Genomic DNA, 16,074 nt, shown 5'->3' with positions numbered 1-16,074 from the left:
AATAAACTAACCAAATAGATAAACCTAATTACACCCCCTGCAAAAAGGCAATTAAAAAATTTTAAAGTCTACAAATAATAAATGCTGGAGAGGGTATGGAGAAAAGGGAACCCTCCTACATTGTTGGTGGGAATGTAATTTGGTGCAGCCACTATGGAGGACAGTATGGAGGTTCCTTAAAAAACTAAAAATAAACTTACCGTATGATCCAGCAATCCCACTCCTGGGCATATACCCAGAGAAAACTGTAATTCCAAAAGACACATGCACCCTAATGTTCATAGAAGCAGTATTTACAATAGCCAAAACATGGAAACAACCTAAATGTCCATTGACAGATGACTGGATAAAGAAGATGTGGTATATACATACAATAAAGTATTACTCAGCCATAAAAAATGACATAATGCCATTTGCAGCAACATGGATTATATATTAAGAGAAGTAAGTAGAGATTATCATGTTAACTGAAGTCAGATAAGGATAAATATCATATGATATCACTTATATGTGGCACCTAAAAAAGATACAAATTTTATTTACAAACCAGAAATAGACTCCCAGACATAGAAAACAGACTATGGTTACCAACTGGGAAAGGTGGGGAGGGATAAATTAGGAGTGTGGAATTAACAGATACACACTACCATACATAAAATAGATAAACAACAAGGACCTACTGTATAGCACAGGGAACTATATTCAATTTCTTATAATAAACTATAATGGAAAAGAATCTGAAAATATATGTATATATGTATGTATAGGTATAACTGAATTGCTTTGCGGTATACCTGAAAGCAACACTGTAAGTCAATCACACTTCAATAAAAAATAAAGTTAAAAGAAAACCAAAATTGGCCTAAGAAATAGAAAACTTAAACAGACCAATTAATTGTAGAAGAATGTGAAATTACAATAACCTACCTCAAAAATCACTAGCCCCAAAAAGTTTTGTGGGAGACTTTGATCAAACCATCTAGGAACAGATTAATCAAACTTTATATAAAATTTTCCATAGCAAAGTAGAAGAAAAGAAATGACAACATACAGCCATAAGGCTAGTATAATCTTGATACCAAAACTGACAAGTAAAGGGAAAGAAATGCTAGGTCTATCTCACTTATGAACCTAGATATAAAAATGCATAACCTTAATACCAAAATCAGTCAAGCACAGGAAAACGATAGGTCATTATTTTTCACAGGGATGTTGACAGTATTTTTGGTGGGACAATTCTTCATTTAGCGTCCCTGATCTCTATTCACTAAATGCCAGGACTCCCCACACACACCCAGTAAACTGTGGCAACCAAAATCACCTCCAGACATTTTCAAATGTTTACTGGAGTGGCTCAGCCCTAGGCTGAGGATCAATGCTATAGGCAATTTCATTTATGAACACAGATACAAAACTGCTAAACAAAAGATTAGTCCCTCAAATCCTGCAGTACATTAAAAATACACATTATACCCTGATAGGTTAATCCTAGGAATGCAGGGTAGCTTTAACATTTACAGATCTGTCAATGTGGAACAGGGAACCAATTCCTTACTTGGCAGGGAGAGTTAAGCATTTATCCTGTCTTTTCTATAGGAACTGTATTTTAGGCTTACCAAATAGCCCTAGTAACTAAGGGATAGTTCTTAACAGAGGTATGCTAGCTAATAAACTTAGAAAGAATATGAAAATTAGAAAAATCATAATTTTGAAGTCCTTAATGAAATAATTGGTTCACATAACAGTTATCAACTGAACAGTAAAGCCATTAGATGAAAGCGTGGTGGGAGAACTTTACAATGACAGGATCAGATTATCACCACTTCAATCCACTTTAGTATCACTAAGAGTGAGACAAGCAAACATTATGTAAAAAGAAAGCACATGGTATCAACCATGAAATAGTCTTAAATAATATGAATCTGAATCTAATCAAGCATTTAGATCTATCTTTCAGTCAACAGGAAATACAAGCAATACAGAAACAAGTGAAATAGCACCTCAAGGAAGTAATCAGCTAAATCCAGAATGTGGGAGAGTCTACAGAACAAATGCCAGATTTCTTCAACAGGCCAATGGCATGAAAATAAGAGAGGAGGTGTTTTTCTGTTTTAGTTTTTTAAAAGAAACTTAAAGGAAACATAAGACATATAACTTAATACAATGAGTTGACCTTGGCTGTTGAGTCCTGATCGGAACAAATTCCAATGGTAAAAACATATTTTAGACAGTTGGAAAAATCTGACGATATGCTGGGTATTAGTGTGATAATGGAACTATGATTGTATGAGAAAATGTCCTTTTGCTATATTTTTTGTGATGTATACTGAAATATTTAGGAGTGAAATTATATATGATATTCATGATTAGTGTAAAATATCCCATGGCAAAATGTTGATGGCTATTAAAGCTCAGTTATAGGTACATGGGGGTTTATAGTACTCTCTACTGTCATTTATGTTTGGAAATTACCATAATATAAAGGTTTTAAAAAGCTATCAATGCAATTCAATGCATTAACCCTTTAAAGGGGAAAAAACTATACGTCCAACTTACAGGTGAAAAAGCAATTGACAAAAGTTTATGCCCATTCTTGCTTTTTAAAAGTCTTAAAAAAGTAGGAATTAAAGAAAACTTATTTGACTTAATAAAGGGCAACTGTCAGTAACTCACACTAAGGAGCATAGTTAAAATTTTAGAAGCACTCCCATTAAAGAGAGGAATAAGATAAGGATATCTGATATCATTGCTACTATTCAATCCTGTGCTGACAGTACTAGCCAATGCATTCAGATAAGAAAAATACACATGGTATACAGACTGAAGCCAAAGAGAAAAAACTATCCATATTTGCACATAATCTGTTTGCTAACCTAGAAAATCTAACAGACTCAATGAACAAACTATTAGGAAAAAAAAGGAATTCAGTAAAGTTCTTGGACACAATTTCAAACAAAAAACAATAGTTATCTTACATACCTTTAGCTATAAAATGAAAGCAAAAATCCTATTATAGTAGCAATAAAAGTTATAAAGCATCTAGAAATAGCCCAAACAAGATACGTTCAAGACATTTTTAGGATGGCAAAAAATGATGAAACATTATTAAAGGACTTAAAAATTTGAATAAATGGAGAGCCATACCACATTTATTCATATAAAGGAAGACTCATAAATGTAAAGATGTCAATCATCCCGTTAACTCTGTAAATTCAAAGCAATGCCAACAAAAAGACCAATAAGATTCTATATGGGTATGATAATATGATTCTAAAATCCATATAAAAAGTAAACATGCAAGAATAACACAAAATTGAAAAAAAGATGGCTTTCCATTACAGATATCAAACATAAAACTATAGAAATTTAAAGTGTGGTATAAATGCAGGTATAAATAAATGGATCAGTAAAACCAAATAAAGAATCCTGAAACAAACCTAAATATGCGTAAGAATCTAGTACTAAAGGTAGCAATTTAGAAGTGAGTAGATAAACTAAAGAGGGAGATACATGGCATATACATGGCAAAACATTTTGTATTAGCAAAAACTTAGAAATAACCATGTCAATGGGGAAAATGGCTACACAAATTATAGCCTATCTATTTGGTAGAATACTATGTGCAACAGTGAAAAAGAACAAGTTAGACTCACATGTGCTAACATGAAAAGTTCTTGAAGTTAAGTTAAACAATGGGTAGGGAGGGGGAGAATCAGGGTGGAAATCAGTGATGACCAAAGGGGGTTTTAATCCTCTAAAAGAAAAATGTATTCATGTGTCATACATATAATAAACTCAATAAATAAGAAATTTAAAAGCTGCATAATATGAATGAGTCAAGCTAAGTAAAAACTTATATATATAGAAATATTTATTCATGTGAATGCATGGAAAGGGGACTCTAAGGATACTCACCAAACTGCTGACAGTTTTTTTGTTTTATTTTTTGGGGGGAGTTTGACGGTGGGAGTGGCAAATATGGAAGGAGCAGAAAAGGCAAGTTTCAAGATTTATTCTCTGTATACCTGTGTATTATTTCAATCTTTTACCGTGAAAACATACTTATATATTATTGCGTGATTAAAAAATAAAGACATGAAAAAAGTCAAAGACACTGTTAAGTGGAAAAAGCTAGTTGCTATAATATATATATATAAAATTCTTTTGTATACATAGGTAATAACGTATATACCTATTGTATTATATATGTGTACATATATAATGCATACAGACAAAAATACAAATTGGATTTTCACAATTTATATACTTGTCACTTATTCTGTTATAATGAGCATATAGTTATGCATTACTTAAGAAACACTATGGTAATTATTTTGCAATATATACATATATCAAATCATTATGTTGTACACCTTGAACTATATAATGTTATATATCAATTATATCTCAATAAAACTGGGAAGGGAAGAAACATATAAACACAGATAAATCTAATCATGTCATTCACCCAATCAAAGCCCTTCAGTAGGAGTAGTCCCACTGCTCTTAGGATGTGGCCCAAAATAACTAAGGGGGCCTGCCATTCAGCCTCAGCTCACAATACTCTCCCCCTTGCTTAATATGCTTTAGTTGTAGGAGACACCTTTCAGTTCTTCAAGTCCCTTATACATGTTCTAGCTTCAAGTCTCTGCACATGCTGTTTGTTTCCTCTACCTGGAACACTTCCTCCATTCATCCTTCCTCCACCTCCTTCTACCCCAGTTGATCCTTCAGTTCTCATCACTTCTTCAGAGGAGCCTTCCGTGACATTCCACACAGGGTCAGGTCCTCCTGGTATAAATACTTACAGAACCCTTATTTTTCCTTTACAGCTCTTATCTCAATTTGCAGTTTTCTATTTATAGGTGGGATTTTTAATGTCTGTTCTCTCTCCTACTAGGCTGTAAGCTCCATGAGAGCAGGACTTTTGTCTGTCTTGTTATATCCTGACATTTAATAAGAGCTCAGTAAATATTTGTGAAGTAAATGACTGCTCTCTGTTAATCAGGGTGGACCTTAGCTTGGCACTAGCTCCATTTTCCTCTCCATTCCAACCCATGCCATCAGATAAGCAACCTCAATGACTATGGATGACTCACTCAACACTGCTGCCTCACTGTCCCTTGATCTCCTCTACTTCTACAACCTCTGACCACATACCATTTCACATGCCATTTCTAGCTATTAGTGTCCTAGATCACCCGATAAACATAGAGCTGCTCCACTTTAGAACTCCTGAACTCCACTAACCCAATCTCTGTCTACAACCTCCTACCCCTATTACTTGTTTCTCAGAATACCCACTCCTCATTCTCATCAAGATCTCCTATCCTTTGACATCTCCTATTCTTCAGTTCATTATCACCTCACTGCTCAACTACCTATCCAGTCTAAATGCCACAGTACACCACTTCAAACACTCTTGTCAGCAGCCTCACTGCTCTAATCCATTTTAATCTGCCATTTATGGAGCTACTATGGGCCACTCTACATATATTATTTCTGTAACTTCTCATAACACCTATATTAGGTAGGGACTGCTATTATCCCCTTTTACAGATCAGGAAAAGGATTCTTAAAGAGGTGAAGTAACTTGTTCAAGATCACACAACTAGAAAGCGATGGGATCTGAATGAGGTCTGTCCAACAGAGATCTGTCTGACACCAAGGTCTGTGCTCTGAACCAGTAGGTTACTTTGCCTCTCAGAGGGAACAGTAACTCTGACTGCAACATAGAGAATGAAAGGGAAGGAAGCAGGCAAGTGTAAAGGCTTGAAGACTGAGGCAGCAATCCAGGTGAGAGTTGATGATGGGCTAATCCTTATCCATCAGAACACTGGAAATAATTCAAACTATAAGTCCCACTTACTTTCAGGAGTGTGACTTTACAGGATGGACCTGGTGGACTTTGGCTGAGGACGGCACAGCTAGGTGTGCCTAGAAGAGACCAAAAAGAAATCAGCAGTTTAATACATTCTTTCAGAATACAATTTTTACTTAATGTGCATGTACATATATACTTCCAGGTAAGCTGTCATTTATTAAATGCTTCCATGCGCTGGGAATTTATTATAGTCTTATTTACACTTCTAACTGTGCTGTGAGCTACTCTCCCATTTTATAAATGAGGAAAGTGGGGCTCACGAAGATCAGGGAAATGGCTTCACATCACACAGTTAGTTAATGGTAAAGATGGGATCAGAACCCAAATCCACCTACCCAGCGCAACCTTAAGAGTCACACTCTCCACACTCTACCCAAGCTGTTGAGACCTTTGGGCGCAGTAGGGACGGGGCAGGTTGGAGGGGTAGGGTTAGGATCCAACCAGGAAGCGCTGCTGAGCCCTGCGCTCCGACCTTAGCGAGAGCGGGGAGCTGACCAGCACTGCCGAGGCCGGTGCCCAAAGCCGGGCTGACCAGCCGCTGGCTCGGGGGACCTGGTCGCGAGGTCCGGCATCGGGGCTGGATGGGGAAGGCCACGGGGACGCCCGTGCGGCCGTACCCTGGGGAGGACCCCGTTCTATACGCCCACTCTAAGGGCGCCACGTCCCAGAGGAACGGCCAAGACGGCCTCGAAGCCACCAAGCCCAGGATGGGCCCACAGAGAGCGGAGGCAACAGCTCGGTCACCTGTTCTGTTCCCCCCTCGCGGAATCACAAGACCCGGTGGCAAATGCCAAAGTCACACATTTGGGTTTCCCCCTCACTTTCTGCCAGGATCTGGGGTCTACCGATGGCCGTCCGTGGGCCGAGGAACCCTCTCCATTGACACGCAAACCATCTGCCTTTTTTTTTTTTTTTTGAGGAGATAGTCAGTAGTTTTCCTCAGATTTTCAAACGGGTCAGGTCCACCCTCCCCCCACCGCAAAAAATTTAAAAGTTAAGAATGCTGACTGGAAGCTGTCAGCCGGAGCTTCTCTAACATCTTTACCTCAGTCCTGCACGCTCGCAGTGTCAGTCCCCACCCCCGGCGTCACTCAGCATTCCTTTCCGTTGTCCCCTCCCCCCTCACGCAAGCCTACACGCACGCACCCCCCACGCACGGCCCCCCACGCACGCGCCGCACGCACGCGCTACTATTCTCCGCACATATCCCCATAAATCGCTGCACGCACACGTGACCCCCCGCGACCCTTCGCGCACACGCGCATTCCACCAGTCCTGTGCCCCCCCGCAACGTACGCACCTCAGGACCCCCTCCACACGCGCATCTTCGCTAGCCTCTCCCGTCACTCCTCTCTCCTTTCCAGGACGAGCTTCCGGGCCTGGCGGCCGGGCCCTCCCTGCCCCTAGCTTCGAGGGCAGCGAGGTCTCTCCCCAGCTTGCTGAGCTCACCCCGCCCGAGCCTGCGGCAGGCCCGTCAGACTGGGCGGCCGCTTCCCTCCTCACATCCCAGGAGACACCGGGCGGGGTGTGGCACCACCCACGCTCGGCCACCAGGGCCTTCAGATGACTGGGAGGCCAGCCGCTCAGCTGGAGGGAACTCCCTCGATTTCCTGTCCCTCCGGCTGGAGTGGGCGGGGGTGGGGGTGCGGCGGGAGGCTTTCTTCGTCCTTGCTGGGAAAAGCGCTCACCTGGTTCCCAAAGCCAGTTTACCCTTCCTCTCCTTCCTACCAGAGGGAAGGGATTTGGAGGGAGAGCCAAGGTCTTTGGGGCGGAGAAGGGGAAATGACTCAGAGAGGAGGCGGCTCAGAGGGAGGGGCCGGCCTGAAAAGGGGGGCGCATTAGAGAGCGGGAGGGAAAAGGGAGGAGAAAAGAGGATGGGAAAACCGCGGCGGGAGCGGTTTTGAGGGTGTCTAGCGCAGTCCTAGGAATCCTGTCTGATCAACCACGAATCCAGGAGCCGCTAGGCTGTGTCTTTTCTTCGGTGCTGAGCCTTAACGCCAAAGATAGCCAGGGCCAAGATCCTTGCTAGCAGCTACTGGGCATCACGGAATCTGCTGGTCTGGGCGAGGGCACAGGGATTAACTCTTCATGTTCTTCGGAGCCAATAATAGGCTTTACCGCATAGTGTTGCTGGGTGAATTGTATTAGTTAGTATATCTTAAATGCTTAGAATAGTGTCAGGGACACTGTAAGCCATCAATCAGTGATAGCTCTTATTATTACAAAGATGTTCATTTGTTGGTGGTCTGTCTCCCATGTAGATTTTGAGAACATGAGAACAGAGATTACCTATTTTATTCATCACTGAACTCTAGCACTTGACACAAAGAGGCTATCAATAAATTACTTGTTGAATGAATGAGTGAGTGAATGATAACTTGGACTAATGGCTATGCCAAGACCCTCTCTTCTGACACGTAAGGGAAACATTTGTGGAAGTTTGAGGAAGAAGGGCTATGATTGGGAAAGGTGGCATCTAGGGCCCTTGCTGGTTGCTATATCAAATGACTGCCTCTGCCCTGGGAAAATGGAATGTCTTTGGCAGTTTCCTATGTGGACACATGGAAGACTGTAAGACAACTGACCTGAAATTTGAAAATGAAACGCGGCTAGCTAGAGCAGTATTTGCATCTTGTAGAGTTAGTATAGAAGGATGGGGGAGAGGGCTGAAGTGGAAAGCTCAAAAATAATGGTGGTAGATGTAAGTGGGGGAGATTGGCAGGGGAGCTCTGAGTGAACCAAAGTGTGTATGGAGGAGTATAGTCATCCCATAAGGAAATCTGATGGAAGTCCTAAAATGACAGGAATGTTATCCTCTTCTCTGTTCCAGTCATAGGGTTCCTGATGACCTGTCCTCATGTTCCGACATTCTTGGTGTAGGTATGCGAAGTAGGCTCTTACCACTTTATTCACTAAATTTGCATTCATGGAAATTAATACTGTTAGAGCTAGAAATTACTCATACATTACAATTCATGGTTGAAAAACTAAGGTCCAGAGATAGATAGCAAAGGACTTGGGCTTTAGGATTCTCTGGCCTTGGTACTGAATCTTACAGGGCCTGAATTTGTTATGCATCCCATTATTCCTTTAATCCCTGCCTCTCCCCATCCCAAACCCCAAAGAGACTGAGAAGAATGAAAGGACATAAATAGAAGGTCAGCAGAAAGGAGGAAGAAAGGAAATTCCTCAACAGACTCCTCATTTTATTTCCTTTTGGTTCCTCCCAGAGAAGGTACCTGGGCCTTCAGCTCGCTGCTGTAGAACAGCTTCACCATGGTACCCTGGAAGCTTTGCACTATCTACATAAGCCCTGCAGGCAAAGGCTTGAACCACAGCTAGTGAGTGTTGGCAAAACACCTGTGATCCTCCCAGACCGCAGGAAGATGGGAGGCCTGTAAGAATCTGCTTTAAGGCCATCTCCCTCTCACCTCCTTGTCTCCCAGAGCTGTCCCCTGGGAGAATGTCCAGAGACAGTTTTTCATCACCTCCCACCTGCTGGGATCTGATGAGGTAAGAGTCTTCCTGACTCATCCCCCTCAGCATAAAGCTACAGACTATAAAGCCATTTAGCTGCAGTCTAGAATTGGCTTCCTAGCAACTAGATATCCCACAACTACCATTGTAGTCTTCTGGACCCTTTTATTTCAGTGTCATCCTTTTTGGTGTTTGGGACAGGGACCGCTGGGAGCAGGAACTTTTGGCTACTTTTTCTTTCACTGTGTAAATAATAAACTGTTTGAATCTAAAAGTAATTCTTTGTATCTTTACCTGCTAAATCAGGCCTTGGACTTGCCTGGCCTTATGTACTTGACAGCTGCTTGCTATGAATGTCCCATTTCTGGTATATCACAGCACCTTCCCTTATCACTGAGGGAGTTGAGCTGGACAAAAAGATATATAGATCATAATGGCTTTTTCCTGCCACTGTACATCAGAGAAAATCAGCCCAAATTCCACTTTTCTGGGACTTGCAATCTGGTGGGAGGAGTAGCAGATCTTCTTTGCATTCTGTGTACAAGGTTAGCCTGACAGGAAGTAGAGGGGTCATCTATATTCTGTTGTTTGAAAGATTCTCTTGGCCCAATATATGTCCCATACAGTATTGCCAGGGCATTACTGGCTGACCCTTCCAAACCTGAAAGTCTGAAGTTTGCCCCCCACCCCAGTCACCCCCAGGTTAGACAACAAAAGCATTGCCTCTAGAAAGTCTTTGTTAACATTTTCTTGTTTTCTGAGAAGGAAGAGGTAGAATGAGAAGTTGGTAGGGATATGATTTTTGCCCACACACCTCCACTAGCACAATACTGATGGCTAATATGTTAATTCTTCTAATTTCCCTTTGAAGGAGACTGGCCATAAAGAACAATAGCCTATTACCAAGAGGCAATTGTAGGAATGCTGAACCAGAAATAGTGCCCTGAAGGGAATTATATGAGTGGTGATGTGGAGTTCACCTAAGACAAAGCTCACAATGTACAAGGTGGCCCACTTGTTCTGCTTATCATATTCTAATTCTATTCAACCAGCACTTACTAAGTATCTCCGATGTACAAGTCTGATGAGAACTTCATCTCTCACCCCTGTGCGTCCAATAAAGTCTTCCCTTTTTGGCTGCCTCTAGTAACTCTAGTTTACAGATCAAAAACTATTTGGGAAGAATTACTAAATTGGGTACCTTGCCAGATTGTAAATGCTAGGAATACTTTTTTCATTTTAATATGCCCCCAAAGAAATGAGTAGAGTCCTTAGAATATAAATAAACGCCTCTTTGATGACCGGGCCAGACCAGTCACAACTGTAATCTGCATATTATGCCCAACAATTAGTTGTAGAAGACCACCTTGATCCTCTACCCCTAGAAATTCACAATAGGGGAGTCAGTCTCATTAGCTATCATGCTATATTCCAATATCCATGTAACAACCTACTTGGCCTCCATTACTCCTAACCTTTATAACAGACCACCTCACCCTCACCTACAGGCTCAGCTTCATTGAGACTCTAGGACCAAGCCTTTTCCTAAGTAGGGAAATATAAAGAATTGCATGTCTGCTCTGGCCTAGCATATTAAGATGGAGCCAGCCTTTCTAAACATCACATTCCCAAAATTGTGTAAAATCTTAGCTGTGGATAATAGCCCCATATTCAGCTTTTGCTCAGGCTGTTCTCCAGTTGGACCACTAACCCCAATAGTCCAAATTTTTGTTTCTTTTATATTTTATTTCTCTTGCCTTTGGGCTTTAGATCCTACAGGCCCTGGGTCTGACAGCCTGTTTCAAGTCTCTTCTCTAGCTACCATCCTTGACTGGCCCACTTCACTTCACATTGCATGCCCTCTTTAGTAATTCTGATTACAGTACACCCAAGCCCAGATCTGGTGGGGGGGATCTCTTAACCCTCCCAGGCTCCTCTGATAGGCCGGACGTTTAACAGCAAGTCAGCGCATGTCTTCTGGCCCTACCCTAACCTTAACTAGGTTCCAGCGCTGGGATTTTCTCTGTTCTTCCCTAATTCCCACCATCTGGCCTAATCACTGAAACTGAATGTGCTGTGTTTCCTTGGGCCTTGTACCTTTGTTTCTTTAGTCCTCCTGACTGTATCGTGCTCCTGAAATCAGAATCTTCATGATTGGATCTCGCTTTCCAGATGCTCCAGATCCTCTTGGCTCAAATCTCTACCTATTATATGATAATTATATGAGAATTTTCCCCAGGTCATTTAGACAGTTCTAGTAACTTGAGACCTTCTTGCTTTTAATCTTCCCCCAATTTAAACGCCAGTGAGAGACAGTCAAGAACTCATGAATACATATATATTTATTTAATTCATAATATAGCATTTTGGATGGGCTGGGATATTTTAGAGGGATGAGGCTGTGTAATCCGCAGATGCTCAGACTTCTGTCACTAGGAGAGACACTATTGGTCCGGCGCTCCCAGTACAAACAAGCCTGGGATAGAATATTTGATAAAAAATAGTCCAACAATCATCTAATAAATATTCTAGCCAATGACAACAACATACAGCATATGTCTGAAGCTGGCAGACCAGACTGTAAAAGGCAGTTTCACCTGACCTGATGGCAGTCAACCTGGCCAACCTGTAATACACAACCAAGTACAGCCCAATGGCTCTGAGGCTGCAGTTGGCTTCAGGAATTGAAATAATTGTGGGAGTGGTTCTCATCTGTCAGCCTCGCATTCTCCATTCTGTAGAAGAAAGGGTATCAAATGTTTGAGCTTATCAAAAAGTCCATCCGTGGATTGCTCCATCCAGGTAGTCATATATAAATATGTAAACCATGGAAGCTTAGAAAATTCACCTAGTGTATTTTAGCTGAAAAGAACATATAAGTGATTTTTGCTGCAATTTGAAATTCACTGCATCCAAAGATACACAATGGAATTACATGATAAAAACACATACAGATGCAGTTACTCTTACTTACAAGTAGCCAGAACTCCAATGTGGCATTAAAATTTCTTTCATTGTCTCAAAACAGGTTTAACTTTATTTTTGTGCTTTCTTCAATAAGACAATATAAAAAGTGGAAATAAGCATAAATTGCAGAGAGAAAGAATAATTTGCTAGCAGAAAGGATTGTAGGAGAATAGGCTGAGGAAAGCAACAACAATGAAAACTTATGGAGTCATCTTCCTTGAAGATGTTAAATACAGGTCCTATTCCCTTTGCCCAACTGGGTTTAACTAGAGGTAGTCAATGAATTCTCTGAAGGTACTTGGCGTTGCCAGTATTCTGTGAAAGTCTTAACTTTACTGAAGTAAGCATCTGGGGCTCACCACACCCCCACTGAGTACTTTGCCACCACGTTGTTTCTTGGAAAGCACTTTTCATTATTTGGCTCAGAAACTTCATTGCTTACCCCAAACCCAGTTTAATTTCCTACTTTATGCAGTAGGCTTAGCTCTGAGTGATTTTTAGCTTTAACCAAAACTTAAATCCACATTCAAAGAACAAAGTTTGAAAAGACTGAAGTTATTGAACAGAATTGTGCCACATGCTCAGACAATTCCCCAAGTTAACTTCTAAAGAGCTTTTGAGGAGGACAACACTGATTTATATGTATGAGTCCTGGGACATTTGCAAAATAGTATCAATACAGCTCAAATGGAGAAGTAACCAAGCTTTTCTGCTCAGGGAAACAACAAACACCAATATGGATATCAGAGTATAACAGGGAAACTTTGATTATTCATTTGTTCATTCATACATTCATGCAATAAACACTAGCCAGGCAACTACTCTGTTCCACATACTATGACAGGTGTTAAAAATAGAACAGCAAAACCAAAAAACACCGCCCCTGCCCTCAAGGTATTCACAGTCTAGTGGCAAAGATGATTCTTACATATTAAACTTCCGTGTGCATAAGAATTACCTGGGAAGCTGGTTAAAAATGTAAAATTCCACCTATATGCCCAGACATTCTAATTGAGTAGATCAGGGGTGGGGTCTAGGAATCAGTTGTTTTAACAAACACCAAAAACGCTTTTAACTGGTGGTCTGAGGACCACACTTTAAAAAACACTGCTATGCAATGTGATTATTGCTGAGAGGGGAGCATGCTCAGGGTGCCATGGGAGCTCCAAAGAGGAGAACATCACCCAGTCTAGGGGTTCAGGAGATAATCTAGTTGAGAGGGGGAAGGCAGACCAGGCTGGAGTCAAAAGTAGGGTGGGGAAATTGAAGCTTTGTCTCAGGGTACTAAAATCTAAAAGGCACAAAAAATGAATGGCAGGGGAGACCCAAGGACAAGGTAGAGAAAACTGGACTGGGGTGGAGGTGGAGTGTTTTGCACTTGTAGCATTTTCACACTATTCCCTTAAGTTTAAGAACGATTCCTACTGTTTACTCTGGGCATCACTATTGTTAACAACGTCTCTATTCCAGGCCCAGAGAACAACTTCTGTAAACAGTTAAGCTTGCTTAGAGTCATCAGTGTGAGGGAGAAGGTGGCAGAAGATGAAGCTAGGAAAGCAAATAGGAACTTAAAAAGCCAAACCTTAAGTAATTGGGACTTTCTACTGAATGCTATGGGAACTAGTGAAAAGCTTTATGAAGGGGGAAAATTCTTGTTTTAAGAATTTAAAGATAGGCCCTAGAGGAGAGACTTAGAAATGAAAGATACACATTTTAAAGCACTGCTACACTGTTTTGGGGCTGGGGCTAAGCGGAGGAGATTCATGTTTGTTGCATATTTAACTAAACGCCATACTTAATAGTTAAGGATGCCATACTAATGCCATACTTAACTAAACGCCAGGTGCTGTGCTAAGCAATTTACATGTGCTATCTTTTTAAATCTTTGCAGCAGCTTTGTGAGGTAGGTACAGAAGAGGAAACAGCGGCTCAGAGAAGTGAAGTACTTCTGGGTCATACTGTTAGTAAATGGCAGAGGAAATAGATTATTTAAGTCTGAAGGCTAGGATGAGCTTTCCATCACAGCGAGCTATCTCCCAGCACTGCTGAATCTTACCAAGGTTGCTCATTTCCTGATTAGCATCAAATACATATACTTTTTAAAACCAAAAAGCTGACTTTGCCACTGGATATGTAAGTTTGAGTCTGCCATCTGATTCTGCATCAGTCTTGCTTTCCATGTTAGGTGTACAAACAATATAAAACTGTTATTTGGGGGATCTATATACTTTGTCTCTCCTACAGACTAGTAAGCCACTTGACAGCAGGGACTGTGTATGAGCAATGTCAGCTGCAGCGTGGTACCTGGCATCTAGTAGTTTGTTGAATGAATTAATGAATGAACGTCCACCAAGGTGGTGGAAGGGAAGAAGGGAGAAGTTTTGGCATTGTTTCAAGGCTCCAGTCTGGGGGCTTGTTACAGCTACCACATTGTACAACAATAATATTTTCACAACTCCCAAGAAGTAGACTCCTTGAAGCAGATAAAGCTCCTGGAAAGGAGAAAGCTCTGGTTCTGACATTCCCAATCCCTGCAATGGAACTGACAAAAGCACAGACCATAAAGCTTGATTCCCTTCAATGACAGTGATAAGGACTGGGTTGAAGTCTGCACCTGCATTTGCCATGAAGGGTTGGCTAAACAAATGAATAATGTAAACAAGATTGCGAGAGGAATGGTTATTTAACCTGTTTAAGAAAACAAACTATTCTCAGGCATTCTGAAGCACTTCAGAAGTGTTTTATCTGAAAATATAAATACATTTATATGCAAATAGTTTTTGCATCTACAACACTCCATTCTTGCTGATTAAGTAAATAAAGCAGGTTCCTAAAGACCCTCAATTATGCAACTCTTTTTTTTCCCTCCTAATTCTGGTAGCTGTATGTACTTGAGAATAATAAAACTGTATTTCTTTGAAATACTCTGTGACAGAATTTTTTAACAATTCAGGCAAACCTCCTCCATTAGGTAGCATCAATGAAACTGTGCTACATATAACACGTCTACCTGGATTAATTTTCTATCCAGCAATAAATAGCATCGCTTGTGCAATCTTATCTCCCAGTCTCTCCTAATCCAACCTACAGTTCTTCCCACCATCTTTGTCATTATTGCATGTGCATGTGTGTGTGTGACAGGAGGGACAAAGGGAGGGATTAATGGAGGAAGGGGAGAAATGTTGACTAATCTTGATGTTCCCTTTAGGGGACAAAAAAATGGATGGTATAATTTATTTTCCCTTCTAGTATATTTCTCACTCAAATGAGGAAATTAAAAAGTTTATTATGTATATATAATTATAAAATGAATATATAATATATATTATTTATTCATTTTATATATATATTATATATACACATACATGTTTTCTTTATAATAAATCCTTGATTGTAGGTTTTTATAAAAAGCTACGTATAACATGGGATCATTTGACACTTCAAAATTCTACTTGGCCAAATTGGCCAGCACTAGAAAGGGTGACATATCCCTGCTTTCCAGCTGGCTAGCCCCTTGTTCAGAGCATCTTTCTACATTATTTACCTGGAATTACCCTAATTCCTTCCAATATCATTTTACTCCTGAATCACTGGGAATTTTTCATTCTCCCAGAACAAGAGGGGCATTCTCCAAATTCCTTCTCCAATGGCTTGAACCCAGACTACTCAGATAATTTGTTCTGAGAAACTCAATATATTAATTCAGATACAAGCTTTAATGCACAAAAATTAAATCTATAATATCT

The 16,074-nt window shown here is 40.7% G+C and overlaps 1 protein-coding gene across 5 annotated transcripts in view; it reads right to left on the bottom strand.

Moving 5' to 3' along the window:
• Positions 1 to 7,781, bottom strand: part of LOC105095422 (NACHT, LRR and PYD domains-containing protein 12) — a 40,806-nt gene extending 33,025 nt beyond the window's left edge. The window contains exons 1-2 of one of the 5 annotated variants that reach the window (XM_064482921.1): positions 7,185 to 7,781; positions 5,870 to 5,937 (exon numbers count right to left, since the gene is read on the bottom strand). The gene's annotated coding sequence lies outside the window, so the exon portion shown is untranslated. Of the gene's footprint in view, positions 1 to 5,869; positions 5,938 to 6,929; positions 7,017 to 7,184 lie in introns of those variants that run through there. The other 4 variants (XM_064482920.1, XM_064482917.1, XM_064482919.1 and 1 more) reach the window with 4 other exon arrangements.
• Between the last annotated feature and the right edge of the window lie 8,293 nt (positions 7,782 to 16,074).

The sequence above is a fragment of the Camelus dromedarius genome, chromosome X, assembly GCF_036321535.1.
Source record: "Camelus dromedarius isolate mCamDro1 chromosome X, mCamDro1.pat, whole genome shotgun sequence".
Classification (NCBI taxonomy): Eukaryota; Metazoa; Chordata; class Mammalia; order Artiodactyla; family Camelidae; genus Camelus; species Camelus dromedarius.
The sequence above is the reverse complement of the archived record's forward strand: the minus strand, read 5'-3'. Positions and strand labels throughout refer to the sequence as shown.